General features: G+C 40.6%; 2 protein-coding genes and 1 long non-coding RNA gene across 4 annotated transcripts in view; all 3 read right to left on the minus strand.

The window, feature by feature from the left end:
* LOC311289216 (tripartite motif-containing protein 16-like) overlaps positions 1-15,589 on the minus strand; it is a 696,468-nt gene that overhangs the window by 158,237 nt on the left and 522,642 nt on the right. The gene's annotated exons all lie outside the window — the stretch shown is intronic.
* Positions 1-15,589, minus strand: part of LOC311289206 (NACHT, LRR and PYD domains-containing protein 3-like) — a 216,782-nt gene that overhangs the window by 158,162 nt on the left and 43,031 nt on the right. The gene's annotated exons all lie outside the window — the stretch shown is intronic.
* On the minus strand, positions 4,558-6,867 carry LOC311289629. 2 transcript variants are annotated; one of them, XR_014627178.1, is made up of 3 exons: positions 6,202-6,867; positions 6,035-6,101; positions 4,558-5,262 (listed from the first exon to the last, which is right to left on the minus strand). It is a non-coding gene; the product is annotated as an uncharacterized lncRNA (long non-coding RNA). The 2 variants fall into 2 exon arrangements; XR_014627179.1 differs by having other exon boundaries at positions 6,035-6,120.

Raw genomic sequence — 15,589 nt, forward strand, 5'->3', positions numbered from 1 at the left:
CTGAAGTCCTAACATTTGCACGGTGTCGATTCCATCTTTTGTCGTATTGACAATGTTTGCAATCTTTCCAAAACACCCGTTGACTATTCCATCTTCAACGTCCAAATTTCTAGTCACCATTATGCGTACTCCCAACGCAATTTGTATGGTGTCAGGCAAGTTGTCCTTTTTTCCGGTGATGGGCTTCTTTTGTCTCTTCATCCCTCCTGTTCTGGGGTCTTTCCTGTAGTCCTCGGCATCGATGGTAACGATGTCAGTGTGAAGAGCATGGATTGTTTTGGTATTGTGTCCGTGAACTTGAAATGGAGGCAGCCTCCAAAAGTGAAACCTGTCCTGTTATTTTTTTTGAAAAGTTTTTATACACTTAATTGTGTTTGGTGTCTTTACATTAGATTAATAAAGTTTCATATAGGCTAATCTAGAATAGATATGGAATAAATAGCATTCAATACAAATGAGTAGGCTATCTCTCATATTGAAATCGAGTTTTTATGTGAAAGATTTGCTTTGTTGTGCATTTTAGTCATATTACAAAATAATTTATTGAGGCCAAACATAAAATAACATTAAACTGTCAGTTCACCACGTGACAGCAGCAAGCAGGCAGGCTCCTGATTGGTTAACGCGGCGCGAATTGACGCAGAAGTTCAGATTTTTCAACTCGGGCGGCAGACGCGAATTCGCGTCAAACGCGTGATGCACAAAAAGCACAATTCGCGCTTAACGCGTGAAACGCGCCAGACGCTCAATTCGCGTACCTCATTCGCGTCTACCGCGCCGCGCTAAACGCCTCATTCGCGCCGCAAGACCTCCAGACGCGCGTCAACGCGTCTTACCATTGACTTAACATTGAAATCACTCGCGCCAGACGCATATTCGCGTTTGGTGTGAATGCAGCATTAGACATGGTGGCTTCAGCTTTGGAGTTCCACCCGCAGAGCTTCTCTGAGGTTGTCCAGGAGAAGCCGGTTTCCCTCTGTGCTCAGGTGAACTCCGTCTCTGCACAGATGGGAGAGGCCGATGTTTCGATGGCGAATGGCGCGCATCTGTCTCCCTGCCAAGAAGCCGGTAACCTTCCCATTGATGAACCGCCGGCTGCGTTCCACGCCGTAGGCAGACCTGCCAATCTGACCTCTCCATTTCAAGCGTGGCAGAATGTATGAGAACACCAGCCTCGTCCTGGGAAACATCTCGAAACATGTGCCCAGGTCCCGCGTTATTTCCCTAAGGAAACTCAAGCGATCGCGGCCCTCCCGGAGCAAACTGTTTCCACCCAGGTGTATTATCAAAATGTCCGGAGCTTGAGCTCTGCTCCGAAGAGAGCGCAGAGCTGGAAGCAATTGCTCCCAGAGTCTACCTCCTCTGCCATCCCAAGTGATCTTACAGGGAAGATCGAGGTTTGCATCCAGGCCCTGCTCACATATGTGAGAACGCAACCTGCTCGTAATAGAACTGCCAACTATCCATACTCGTGGTGCCATCTCAAAGACGAGTGAGGGGAACTGCGATTTACCGCCAGTATTAATATGAGTGCTGCATGTTTGATTGGCTGTTTTTGCACATTCTACAGGCCCCACCCAACAGCACTTAAGAATAATAATTAGAATTATTAACGTATATGTATTCCAATTTATTGCTTATAAAACTGTTTATGATTTGTGACAATGTTTACATTTCAATATTTATATGGTAATATATACTGATTTTTAGCGTTTTGGATGTGCAGACCCTCTTACTATTTTAAAGTACCAATAACAATTAATAAAAAAATAAAAAATAACGTTACGATGTCCAGAAATTTAGAAACAGTGCATTGGGTTTAATTGATTGTTTAATGAGATCTAGCTGCTACTAGTTGTAGATCCTACTACCAAATATTTTCAGGTTGATAAATGCATATCCGCGAAAATTGTTTGTCTACGACGTTAATAGTCCAGCGGTTGAACTTTTGCCTCTCGTGTCAGGGGTTCTAGGATCTAATCCGCAATCATAAAAGTTTTTTTTTTTTTTTTACTAACCAAACAGAATAGGCTGATTAGTGGTTGCATATAGAGCACAGACACTTAATTAGTGTGCATTTTTGTTGTTATTCCACCGGAAGCTCAGCACAGACGCACAACAGGTTTATATTGTGTTCGTTACCATGACTACCATCTGCACGTCCCTGCACGTGCTTCTTGTGTAGCCAGGTCGTAGCAAATGAAAAGAAATCATACAGCACAATCTATAACTTAATACTGAGCAACAGTGCATCATTTGTATTGTTTTAAATGGCAGATTTGTTTGTGTGAAGGACCCAAGTAGAGGACGCATGTGCAGTTACTTTATAAAAGGCACTTAACTGTGACACCCCATCGATCATACTGCACATTTTCCTTTTTGTTTAAACCAATCATTGAAGTGTGTTAAATTATAATTCATTTTTATTGTTTTTTTTAAATAATTGTTTAAATTTTTTTTTGTTATGTAAAAAATTGTTGAATTAAAAAACAACTGTACTGTAGTTTAAAATTATAATATGACACCACACCTACTGTACCTACTTTGGTCATAACAGCAATCGCTGGAAGCCACTTCTGCTCATCAGATCGCATAGTTTATTGGAATATGAATAGAAATAATGATTTTGTCTAAATAAATGAAACAAACTTCTAAATGTATCAATATTCCTCCAATTATGCACACTTCTGGATTAAAATGCCATTTGGATGCTGTTCAGTGAAGCTGTGTGAAGACACGTTAACAGGTGTGTCTGAATATGAATGCATGTTATTCTTTTCAAAGCATCAAACATTAATTGATCGTTGATATCCTGTACATGTAGTGGTCTTGATTTTATAAATGCTGAGTATATAAAGCTGATTTAAATGTAAGCTTTTAAATGACCCGGCCTCTTACCATCTTAAAGAACCATCTGTGAATATACCTGGATCTTCTCTGAAGTTCACAAGAAAATATTCATAATGTGACAATGAGTAACTTTCAATACCATTCAATAAAGACAAAAACACAGTATGTGCCAATTAACCAAATGTTTATTTAAAAGATTTTTTAAACGCCTGTTGTGTCAAATTCCACCCAGCAAATGGATTAGACCCTAGTGTTGTACTAGTTATTACTTTGTATTAAAATTATCTTTACAGCATTACCCCTAAGATTATAAAAAGCCGCTTTTACACCGAAATTACCCGGAACAATTTGTCCCAGGAACTTTTTTCCCAGGAACCTTTTTTGCCCCAGACCGGTTGCTTTCTGCGTTTACACCGCGGTCTAAAGTACCGGGAAGGTAAACTGCGTGCAACTGCTCCTCCCGGTCTGCGACGGACAGTAATCAGTTTTGAGCGCCACATTTATAAGTATGGAGGAGATTCAAACTGTGCTGCAGTTATTGGTTTACTAACGAGGTAATTAACATAACAAAATAGACGAGCACTGATACTAAAGCGTGTTCAGAAAGCTCGTATGCGTATAAAATTAGACAAGGTATTTCCTTTTGCGCAAATACGCTTAAAAAAAGCCTGAACCCCGTCTATCAATCATAAATAGTGACAGTCTTGTAAATAGTTGTTTGTTACCAACCTCAATGCGCTATTTCAATCCTATGGTTTGCCTTGCAATAGATGACAATGTGTAAACATAATGACTTAATATTAAAAGCTGTGGCAGAAAAGAGACGAGCACTGATAAAGCGTGTTCAGAGCTCGTAATGCTAACGTTAGATATAAAATTGTATGTTATCAGCTATTGCGGACATTGGCCGTGAGATGGCTGTGACGAACGCGCAGAAAGTTTCCTCTTCCACAAATACCCAAATAATAAAGACTGAAACTCGTCGCCAGTCCCCCAGTTTTTTTTTATTAAATTCCATATTTGCAGACAGACAACTTTACTGCATGAAGCCACTTTTTAAAAGGGAGGTTAAAAATAAAGAAAATGCTGCGTGGAGTCATCCAACCAAAATGCGGCGTGAACACAACCAATCAGCTTGTGCAGCGCACAAGTCCCACCCCTGAAAGTTCCTGAACTTTGAAAAAGTACTACCTCATGAGCAGGGACTATCGGAGGGGGAAATATTTACCCGGAACTTCATTTAGACCCTGGTTCCTGCGGTGTAAACACATCGAGTACCAGCCCAAAGTTCCTAGTTCCTGGGGAAAGTTCCTGCGGTGGAAACGCGGCTAAAATTACGCGTTTTTTTTAAATTATGTACTAGTTTAGCCTGAATGTGAATGTTAGCTATACTGTTCCCATGTCTTAGTGCTTTAATAGGTTATTTGCGTGTTAGGTCAAAAGTTTATTACCTGCCTGGTTCAGATTACACGATTTTAGCACGATTTTGGCACAATCCGTTTGACGTAGGGTGTCGTGGGGATTCGTAAACGACAATGGGTGTCGGGACGCAAGATTCGATCGTTTCATCTCATATAGCGTGTCATAGTGGGCGACAACCTCTGCGATGCTTCAGGACATCATGACAGAAAGACTAGCATGTTTAATTTTTGAACGGTCCTCCACGACGGGTTGAGTATGTGAGCGAGAGTTGAGAGTGCGAACAACAGTGAGTGTGTGTGTGCGCCAGTGAGCGAGTGTGTGTGTAGTGAGCAGGTGTGTGTGCGCGAGTGTGTGAGCGAGGGACAGTGAGTGTGTGTGTGTGCTTGAGTGAGCGAGTGTGTGTGTGTGAGAGAGTGAGTGAGTGAGAGAGCGCAAGTGAGTGAGCGAGGGACAGTGAGTGTGAGTGTGTGTGTGAGTGTGTGCGAGTGAGCGTGTGTGAGTGAATGTTTGCGAGTGAATGTGTGCGTGTGACGACATGCGATGACTGGTCGGAAAGCAACGTGTAGTCTGACATGTTTCTTGTTAGGAGTCAAAATCGTGTAATCTGACACCGTGACATTTTAACAGACACAAAAATCTTGTAATCTGAACCAGGCATTATTCATTGTGTCAGGCTGTCTGTTGCGATGTGTTCATTGCGCGAGTTCATATCATGATGACGATGAAAATTCGATGTATCGTTCAGCCCTAGTTGTGAATACATTTTGTAAAAATGCTCTTTAGTTGAATGAGTGGGTAGCTCTGAAAAGAGCCGTTGTTGCCTTTAAAAGGACATTTGGCTTCAACTTTGGAGTTCCACCTGCAGACCTTCTCTGAGGTTGCTCAGGAGAAGCTGGTTTCCCTCTGTGCTCAGGTGAACTCCGTCTCTGCACAGATGGGAGAGGCCGATGTTTCTATGCTGAATGGCGCGCATCTGTCTCCGTGGATATCCTGAGGGCAGAGGAGGTAAAACATATATGATAATGTTAGTGAATTTATTTGAATTGTTCTGATTCTCCAAGACTTATTAAGCAGCATAGTTGATGGGTCAAATGTAAGCCTGGCAAAATACCATTTTTGCTCTGTCACTTCTGAGAACCATCATGCACGTTAAAATCAAAGCTTTTCACATCAAATCATACACCTTTGAACAAAACCCATGGTTTTTCCTGCATTTAACTTTTTTAGCATTTATTAATCTTTGTCAGTGATTTTTAACATTTACTAATACTGGTACATTGTTAAAATTAAAAGTTTTAAGTGCTAACATTAGTAAATACAGTGAACTAACATGAATAAACATTGAACAGCAGTTTTTAAAATAAATAACATTGTCAAAAATAAATAAATAAAATTAAGTTCATACTGGAGTGATTAACATCATAAAGCGCAAAGCAAGTTGTTGTTAGCTACCTGTTAATTTTATTCAATTGTTAGCTATATGGTAGAAAATTAAGACTATTAGTTTAAATAAACCTTTTGATGCTACTTTTTTTAGTTTAACATTTTAATATCAATATAACAAAATTATAATTTTATCTTACAAAACTATGAAATCCACTGGTAAAATCTGCTCTTTTTTTAAATAAGAGGGCAAGATAGGACAGCAGTGTCTGTTGGCCACCAACGAAGACCATTTTTGACCTGGGAAAAACAATGAAACCGTTGTATAATAAAATGCACTGAAACACTAGACCTTATCAGTAGTATTGACAAACTTTACCTCAGTCTGCTTCTTCCTCTGCTTCTTCATTCTTCAGCGTTGTCCTCAATGCCATAGATATTTGGACCTGTTCTCCGGGCATGAAACTAATAAATTAACAATGGGATCACTAATACACCCGGAACTAATAAACAAAAAAAAGAAAGAAATATAGAAATAAAACTTACGGAAAGAAATTGGCACGTAATCTGGTATCCAGCTCGTCATCGTCATTGATGTAGCACACGTGATCTTCTCAGAGAATCTGACTTCATTTGGCTGGTTCCTGAAAAACATTAAAATCAAAATTAGATTCAAATATAACATTTCGATTCAAATGCGGTTATGAAAAGCAGTAGTACACCGACTGAAGCAAAATCTTTTAACACTTAGCTTTAGAAGGTATATTGCACACTCGTATCCAGACAGGACTGCTATGGTCTCCCAATTCTTCCTGCAACTTTATAGAAGTGCACATATCAATCATAAAATAGCAGGGGACTGCATATCCCGCACAGATTGTCACAAATTGTGTAGATTGAAATCAATTCAAGTAAAATGTATGTTATAAGGTCAAAATCAAACATTACAATGGTGTCTTGCTACTTCTCTCTTTCCCTTGTCTTTTATAACTTACTGCCACTGTTGCTCAATGACTGTCTGTGTCCTCCCTGGAGCTGTCACACTACTCCTCCGTCCTTCCTGCTGCTGCTGTGGTTGCTCCTTCCTCGTAGCTCAGTGGCATAAACCATAAACATGACCTAACCACAATCTCCTAACCACAATCTAACCGCAACATGACCATACGCGCCAACCCGTTTGATTAAGGCTGTCGAAGCCCTGCTGATGTCATGTATCCAGGTCCATTGGCAACGGTTCTGTATGGCCTACCTAACAACCCGACCATACGCGCCCAACCGTTCAACTAAGGCTGTCGAAGCCCCACTGTCTCATTTAAAGCAAGGTTCAGTGGCAAACGGTTCCGTATGGCATACTAACCTACCGCAACACACAACAATACTGGTCCATCACAAAAACTCATTTACGCAAAATACAGTACACGGGATTGTGATAACTATGATAACTATGCAAGACACCCGACTGAAGGCACAAATCCGGATGAGAGATGTAAATATGATCCAATAGAGTGTTCTTTTTGGTTGTTGCTGTGGTGATCAGTTGCGTGTATCCTTTAGATTTAAACAATTCCAGAACAGTTTTTTTCCCTGTGCAGAGATCCTCATTAAAATCGCCACAGATTATTACAGGATGTTCGTCCACGATGTCCAAATAATCCAGCAGACTCTTCAAGTTTTCCAGGAATCCTTCGAATCCGTAGTGTGGTGGCCTGTAGACAGCAGCGATTGTTGCTTTGATCGGGCTATCTACTTTGATGACGACGTACTCCAGATCGGTCACATTTTGTACAAACTGCCTAGGCTGAGCTGAAATATGCTCTTTGCAATATATTGCAACTCCACCGCCAGCTTTCTGCGCAATTTCTTGGTGTGTCGAGTAGGAGACATGTCTGTTACGCAGAAACATGTTGTATCCTTCCAATTGGACGTGAGGTGTAGTGAATGAAGGGTCAGGTGAGTTTCCGTCATGCAAAGAATATCCGATAGAAGCAGTTCATGATGGCATCTGATGACAGTCCTTCTGTGTTGTGATGAATGATTTTAAGCATTTGATCCATGTTGGTTTCCCTCACCTACTGCAAAAGTGGCTTGATTCCTTTAAATGACTTATAAAAGACTCAGTAATGAATAAAATAGGGTGCATATTTGCAACTTGGCTGCTGTTAAATGTTTGAAATTTCTTTCTACATTAGAAGCAGCGCTGTACAATATAGTCATGCTCAATGTTCAGTAAACCTTTTTCACATTTGCAGGTTGATAAAATCTAGCAAAACTGAGTGGCTCAGAGATGTATAAAAGCTAACTCAAAGGGGTCGTAGCCCATGAAAGGTGCACTATGAGTTCCTGCATGGTGACACTTCTGTTGAAATTCCAAGTAAATACCAAACAAAACAGCATGTTTTTACAATATTTTTACGATATTAGGTTATTAGTTAAAGGTGATATATTGAAGATTCTTATGAGCTTATGAAAAACACTTCTTGTAGAATCCGTCCTTCCTGCAATAGAAAATGCCATCTTGTCGGTGATTGGCTGGAATGTGGTTTGTTGCATTTTGGTGCAGAACCTGTGCACCTAGTGTTTTTTTGACATAACGATACCTGTGTTGTCTCCCGAGACCGGGCTTTTTCACAGAGTATTCAGGGGGCAGGAGGCTAGCGGATCAAGGAGAGATGCCTACGATTTGAGACAAAAATGAAATCGCGCTGAAACCATGCAGGAACTCAGTGCACCTTAAAGGGATAGTTCACTTTGAAATTAAATTTTGGTATGTTTTAGCTTACCTCGAGGGCATCCAAGATGTAGGTGTCTTTTTTTCCGCAGTAGTTTCAATTTTGATATTTTTAGGCCAAACCGTTCTTGTCTGTCAGTCATATAATGCAGGTCGATGGTCACTGTCTCAAAGAGCAAGCACAGAGTCCAAATTAAAACAATTCCCCATCGTCCAAATGAAACAATTCCCCAACGTAAGTACACATTGATGGCCCAAGACACGAAACGAGCGGTTTGTGTGAGAAAACGAACAGTATTTATATCGTTTTTACCTCTTGAACACAGCTGCGTCCAAATGATGAGAGCGCAGGCGGGTATAGACATATACACTAGATGTCGCATTTGCTACTGCGAAACCGTACCCAATGCGACATCTAGTGTATATATCTATACCCGCCCGCGCTCTCAGATCACTTGCATGCTCTTTGAGACAGTGACCATTGACCTGCATTATATATCTGACAGACAAATAATAATAATAATAATTCATTACATTTATATAGCGCTTTTCTCAGCACTCAAAGCGCTTTACATAGAAGGGGGGGATCTCCTCAACCACCACCAATGTGCAGCATCCACTTGGATGATGCGACGGCAGCCATATTGCGCCAGAACGCTCACCACACACCAGCTTACTGGTGGAGAGGAGACAGTGATGAAGCCAATCAGTATATGAGGATGATTAGGAGGCCATGATGGACAGAGGCCAAGGGGCAAATTTGGCCAGGATGCCGGGGTTACACCCCTACTTTTTCGAAAGACATCCTGGGATTTTTAATGACCACAGAGAGTCAGGACCTCGGTTTTACGTCTCATCCGAAGGACGGTGCTCTTTGACAGTATAGTGTCCCCGTCACTATACTGGGGCATTAGGACCCAGACAGACCACAGGGTGAGCACCCCCTGCTGGCCTCGCTAACACCTCTTCCAGCAGCAACCTGTTTTTCTCAGGAGGTCTCCCATCCAGGTACTAACCAGGCTCAGCCCTGCTTAGCTTCAGTGGGCAACCAGTCTTGGGCTACAGGGTGATATGGCAAGAACGGTTTGACCTAAAAATATCAAAATTTAAACTACTGCGGAAAAAAAGACACCTACATCTTGGATGCCCTTGATGTAAGCTAAAACATACCAAAATTTAATTTCAAAGTGAACTATCCCTTTAAGGTCTTCAAATGTCTCACTGTCTATTCATGAATTTCAGAGTAGATGTTAAGGGAAAGAAAGAGGTAACACTTCATGTCTTTCTTAGTTGTATTAATAGCTTAACCAAAATAGTTACAAGTATGAAAATGATTGACCTTCATTGGCTGGCCTTATGAATATTCCTACAGTTATCCATAAGGACATAATTAACCAATGCTGCATATGGATGGACTTATTATAACTAGGGCTTAACTAAATTAAGAAATGGCAGCCCTCATCAAATGTTTTTAAAGCATTGAACAACCAACCACAATACAGGATAAGGCAGTACAAAAGACATAGCTTATTTGAAATTGAAGAACCACTCTCTTTAGCGTCAAAAACAAAACACTGAAAACCTGGGAAATATGTGTGCAAGTAACAATCCCTTAAAGTATTTGTTTGTTGACACAGATAGTATAGATTACATATACTTTTAAACCTTATTCTATGAAAGAGATTATGTCAGTTACTTGAAAATGCATTATATGATCCTGAGGTAGTAAGAAAAAAAAAATAGTGTCTGAAGGGTGGGGCTGAAAAAAAACAGAGGTGGACGAAGTACACAACTTCCTTACTTGAGTGAAAGTACAGATACTACTGGTCAAATATTACTCCGTTACAAGTAAAAGTTGTAAAGACCTATTTTTATTTAAGTAAAAGTACAGAAGTACTCGTTTTTAAAAATACTTAAGTATCAAAAGTAAAAAGTAAATGTCAATGCATTGTTTTATTATTGTTGCATTGTTGTATGTAATACTTAAAGTACCGTATGCCTCTGAATCTATGCCTGCATACCCTCATATCAATATCAAATTTATTTCTAGAACACAGTTCCAGTAATGGGATTGAATGTGAGATTGAATAAGTGCACTCAATAACGTCCACAATGGTTTCGGACACCCAAATGGCTGTTCCCTCAAATATTGCCCTATTTAAAGTTTTTTGGCTTTTAGTATGAATATGTTAGCCTTACTGTTATCTATAAGCTAGTGTGCAAAAAAAGTGACAAAATTCGCATTTAGAAAATCAAACCCAACATTGAAAATGAAAATCAGGTTTATGTCAGAATCCAATGTCAGATTGACGTTGATCTCCAACAATGGACAGACGTTGTATTGTGGTTGAAAATGAAAATCGGGTTGACGTCAGAAACCAACATCAGTCGGGTTCTGACGTCAACCCGACTTTTATTTTCATTCAATATCCAATGTCAATCTGACGTCGGGTTCTAATGTCAATCAGATGCAGGGTTCTGACGTCAACCCGACTTTCATTTCCAACCAAAATGCAACCCCTGCAACCAAAATCATTCACTGACTGATGTTACTTTCTACTCAAGGACCTTGACAGAATTGTAGTGGAGTAAAAAGTACGATATTTGTCTTTCAAATGTAGTGAAGTTAAAGTAAAGGGTTTCCAGAAAAAATAATACTCAAGTAAAGTACAGATACTCAAAAAGTGTACTTAAATACAGTACTCAAGTAAATGTACTTTGTTACTGTCCACCTCTGAAAAAAACATATCATTAATAGCCCTCATGAATACATGTCAACATGGCAGCTTCAGTCAAAACTAGGTGGAATGCTTGTACAAGAAAACATCAATAGCAATCCTTGAATGAAAATGAAACCTGATTAGGGAGACAAAAAAAAGTGCAGTGTTGGGGGTTCTCCAGGACAGGTTTGGGAACTACTGTTCTAGTTCTATCTATTCATCTTCCTTTTCATTGATATGATTCTATTGTGAATGTAGTATTTGATTGCAGCCCAGTCTCGGTCTTTCAGAGCCACTGGTTCTGCCTGGAGGCAGGAGTCACAGTCTTTTTTACCTGGCACCTTGCAGCTGGTTATGAAATGAATCATGTGCCGCTCCACAGCCTTCACTTCATTACCTGTCCACTTGCTCCTCACCTTCCCAGCTGTCGAATGTAAACAAAAGAAATGTATTAAAGATGAAACAATGGCTCTGCTAAAGTGAAACATTGAGGATTTGATAAAAAAATATATATTTTGTTACATCCATACATCCATCCATACATCCATTTTTTTTCTCCATTTAGTATTTCCTGTTTTATTTCACATGTCTGTCCCCATTTGAGGATGCTAGTTTGTCTCATCTGTATCAGTAAGTGTTCCAGTATAGTTTGTTTCCCAGTGTTAGTCTCCTAAACCTCTTTTCCACCAAAAAAGAACTGGTTCGGAACTGGTACTGGTTCAAAGTTGGTTCAACTTGCGAACCACCTATTACAATGTTGGACTACATAGTCTTTCTGCAGATGTTTCTCCTGGCTTTGCGATCCTATATTGGGGTCAGAAGACGACGTTTAGAACACCTTTGTGCTGCTCGTCTGGATTACTATAGACGGAGGTTATGTTCGAGAAGAAGTCCGACAATAACCCCGCCCCCAGCCCCCGACGTAAGCATGACGTGATAAAAGAACGGTTCTAGTCCAGCAAAGAGTTGGTGCCGCTTTGGAACCAATTTTCTTGGCCGAGAACCGGTTCTTTGGCTGTCGAAACACAAAGAACTGGTTCACGAGTAGGCACCGGCTCCGAACCGGCACCAGCACTGCCTTGGTGGAAAAGGGGTACTTAGGTACTGGGTACTGTTATATTGACCTTTATTCTGTGTATCTTGACTTAGCCTAAGCCTTGTGATTTGGATACCTGACTGCCATTTCCAGTCGTGATAATTTAGAAGTTATGATAGTATATGGCATTCATTAAATTAAATAACTTTTTTTCTAAAAGAGTAATGTGGTGTATCCACATGCTTACAGTATTTACCTTGCTTTGCAGTGGAGCACTTTGAAGAAGTTTGGGATGTAACCACATGAAGTGCTGTGTTCTCCTGGAAATCTGAAAACAAAGGATTAAAATATATTTCAGATAAAAAAGCACAACTTCACATACTGCCATCTCTGTGAAGGCAAGAATAAATAATTGTTTTCATTATGAACGCATTCACTTTTTGGTAAGCAAATTTTGTATTTCGGCGCCTTTTATATTTTACCATGTCTTGGTTGAGTGTTGCTGACGTTTGGTTTGTCCAAGACGGTTGAGGCAGAAGTGTTCTCCAAATTATCCAGGGTGGTTGAAGCATGCGAGTGCCTCAGAAGTGTCCAATCCCCAGAGGTCTCAGTTCTTGAGCCTTTGAAAAGTAAAAATGAAATATGAGCATTAATGACAATGAGTTTGTTTGATTGTATTATTCTATGAAATCAACCTCAATGTCAGACAACAAAAGAGCTTAGTGGAAGTCTGAACCTGCTGGCTTGAAAAGGCCCACTCATATCAGAAAGTATACTGTATCTCTCCTCATGGTGGGATATCAAGAGGAAGGCCCAACTCTCTATTGTTTCCTGTATCTGAGTAATCTTTTAAGCTAACTATTCCTCTACCTCTTACTTTAAATGTCGCTCTTGTCATGTTTCCCAATGAGGCTGTATGTTTCCCAATGAGGCTGTGACTGTAGGATCTGCATACATCTTCTTTTCACTGAAGTCCGTAATGTGCAGTCCACGAAGCAAGGTTGTTCTGCTGAGGGCAACATAGGCCATTCCCGGATCGAAAATCTTCTTAAGTGACACAACAGCATTCTCCATTGTCATTTCTTGGATTTTGTGAGCTGTGCAGGCGTAGGGTAACTTGATGGGGAATTGTCAACGAACTGCTCCTTTCCTTAGATTTTCTTCAGATCTCTCAATGTAAACCAAGTTGTCTTCTTCACCTTGCACCCTTCTAGGCCGATTCCGCTTTCGGATTTTTCATTGTGATTGACCTGCCGATACCGGTTTTAGCCGATTCCGATTTCATTTTTTCTAACCACTTTACAGCACACACAAATATTTATATATATATTTTTTTTAATAGAACATTTTACATTTTGCATAGAAATTTTTTTGAGAAGATAATCACTATATAATAGAACTATATAAATTACTCCTGGTGTGGGAAATACACACATATATACAGTGAGGAAAATAAGTATTTGAACACCCTGCTATTTTGCAAGTTCTCCCACTTGGAAATCATGGAGGGGTCTGAAATTGTCATCGTAGGTGTATGTCCACTGTGAGAGACATAATCTAAAAAAAAAAATCCAGAAATCACAATATATGATTTTTTAACTATTTATTTGTATGATACAGCTGCAAATAAGTATTTGAACACCTGTCTATCAGCTAGAATTCTGACCCTCAAAGACCTTTTAGTCTGCCTTTAAAATGTCCACCTCCACTCCATTTATTATCCTAAATTAGATGCACCTGTTTGAGGTCGTTAGCTGCATAAAGACACCTGTCCACCCCATACAATCAGTAAGAATCCAACTACTAACATGGCCAAGACCAAAGAGCTGTCCAAAGACACTAGAGACAAAATTGTATACCTCCACAAGGTTGGAAAGGGCTACGGGGAAATTGCCAAGCAGCTTGGTGAAAAAAGGTCCACTGTTGGAGCAATCATTAGATAATGGAAGAAGCTAAACATGACTGTCAATCTCCCTCGGACTGGGGCTCCATGCAAGATCTCACCTCGTGGGGTCTCAATGATCCTAAGAAAGGTGAGAAATCAGCCCAGAACTACACGGGAGGAGCTGGTCAATGACCTGAAAAGAGCTGGGACCACCGTTTCCAAGGTTACTGTTGGTAATACACTAAGACGTCATGGTTTGAAATCATGCATGGCACGGAAGGTTCCCCTGCTTAAACCAGCACATGTCAAGGCCCGTCTTAAGTTTGCCAATGACCATTTGGATGATCCAGAGGAGTCATGGGAGAAAGTCATGTGGTCAGATGAGACCAAAATAGAACTTTTTGGTCATAATTCCACTAAACGTGTTTGGAGGAAGAAGAATGATGAGTACCATCCCAAGAACACCATCCCTACTGTGAAGCATGGGGGTGGTAGCATCATGGTTTGGGGGTGTTTTTCTGCACATGGGACAGGGCGACTGCACTGTATTAAGGAGAGGATGACCGGGGCCATGTATTGCGAGATTTTGGGGAACAATCTCCTTCCCTCAGTTAGAGCATTGAAGATGGGTCGAGGCTGGGTCTTCCAACATGACAATGACCCGAAGCACACAGCCAGGATAACCAAGGAGTGGCTCTGTAAGAAGCATATCAAGGTTCTGGCGTGGCCTAGCCAGTCTCCAGACCTAAACCCAATAGAGAATCTTTGGAGGGAGCTCAAACTCCGTGTTTCTCAGCGACAGTCCAGAAACCTGACTGATCTAGAGAAGATCTGTGTGGAGGAGTGGGCCAAAATCCCTCCTGCAGTGTGTGCAAACCTGGTGAAAAACTACAGGAAACGTTTGACCTCTGTAATTGCAAACAAAGGCTACTGTACCAAATATTAACATTGATTTTCTCAGGTGTTCAAATACTTATTTGCAGCTGTATCATACAAATAAATAGTTAAAAAATCATACATTATGATTTCTGGATTTTTTTTTTTAGATTATGTCTCTCACAGTGGACATGTACCTACGATGACAATTTCAGACCCCTCCATGATTTCCAAGTGGGAGAACTTGCAAAATAGCAGGGTGTTCAAATACTTATTTTCCTCACTGTATATATCTCCAGTTTATGTAGGCAAAAAGATCCATCAAAATCATGGACACTTCATCGATGATGAGAATCTCCACGTCGCGTAGTCTTGCTCGTAGTTCATCCAAGGCATGTCCAAGTCCTTGATACGGTGGCTTCAGATTCCTTGGAAGTTTTAAGATGGAATGCAGAGTTTTACCGGATATGTTGAACGCTGCCGTTCCAGTAAATGCAATCAAGAGCACCGTAGGCACGGACAGATCTCCTTCCTCCCGTAGTCAAGGCAGTTGTTGCAGAATTTTGGACACTTCCGTGTATATGCACTTGATGATGTGTGATTTGCCACATCCAGCACCACCTGAAACGAAGTAGAAAAACTGTTTCGGATTATGACCCCACACACGCTTCTGACACCACTGGCAGACC

Source organism: Rutilus rutilus, assembly GCF_951802725.1.
Source record: "Rutilus rutilus genome assembly, chromosome: 4".
NCBI lineage: Eukaryota > Metazoa > Chordata > Actinopteri > Cypriniformes > Leuciscidae > Rutilus > Rutilus rutilus.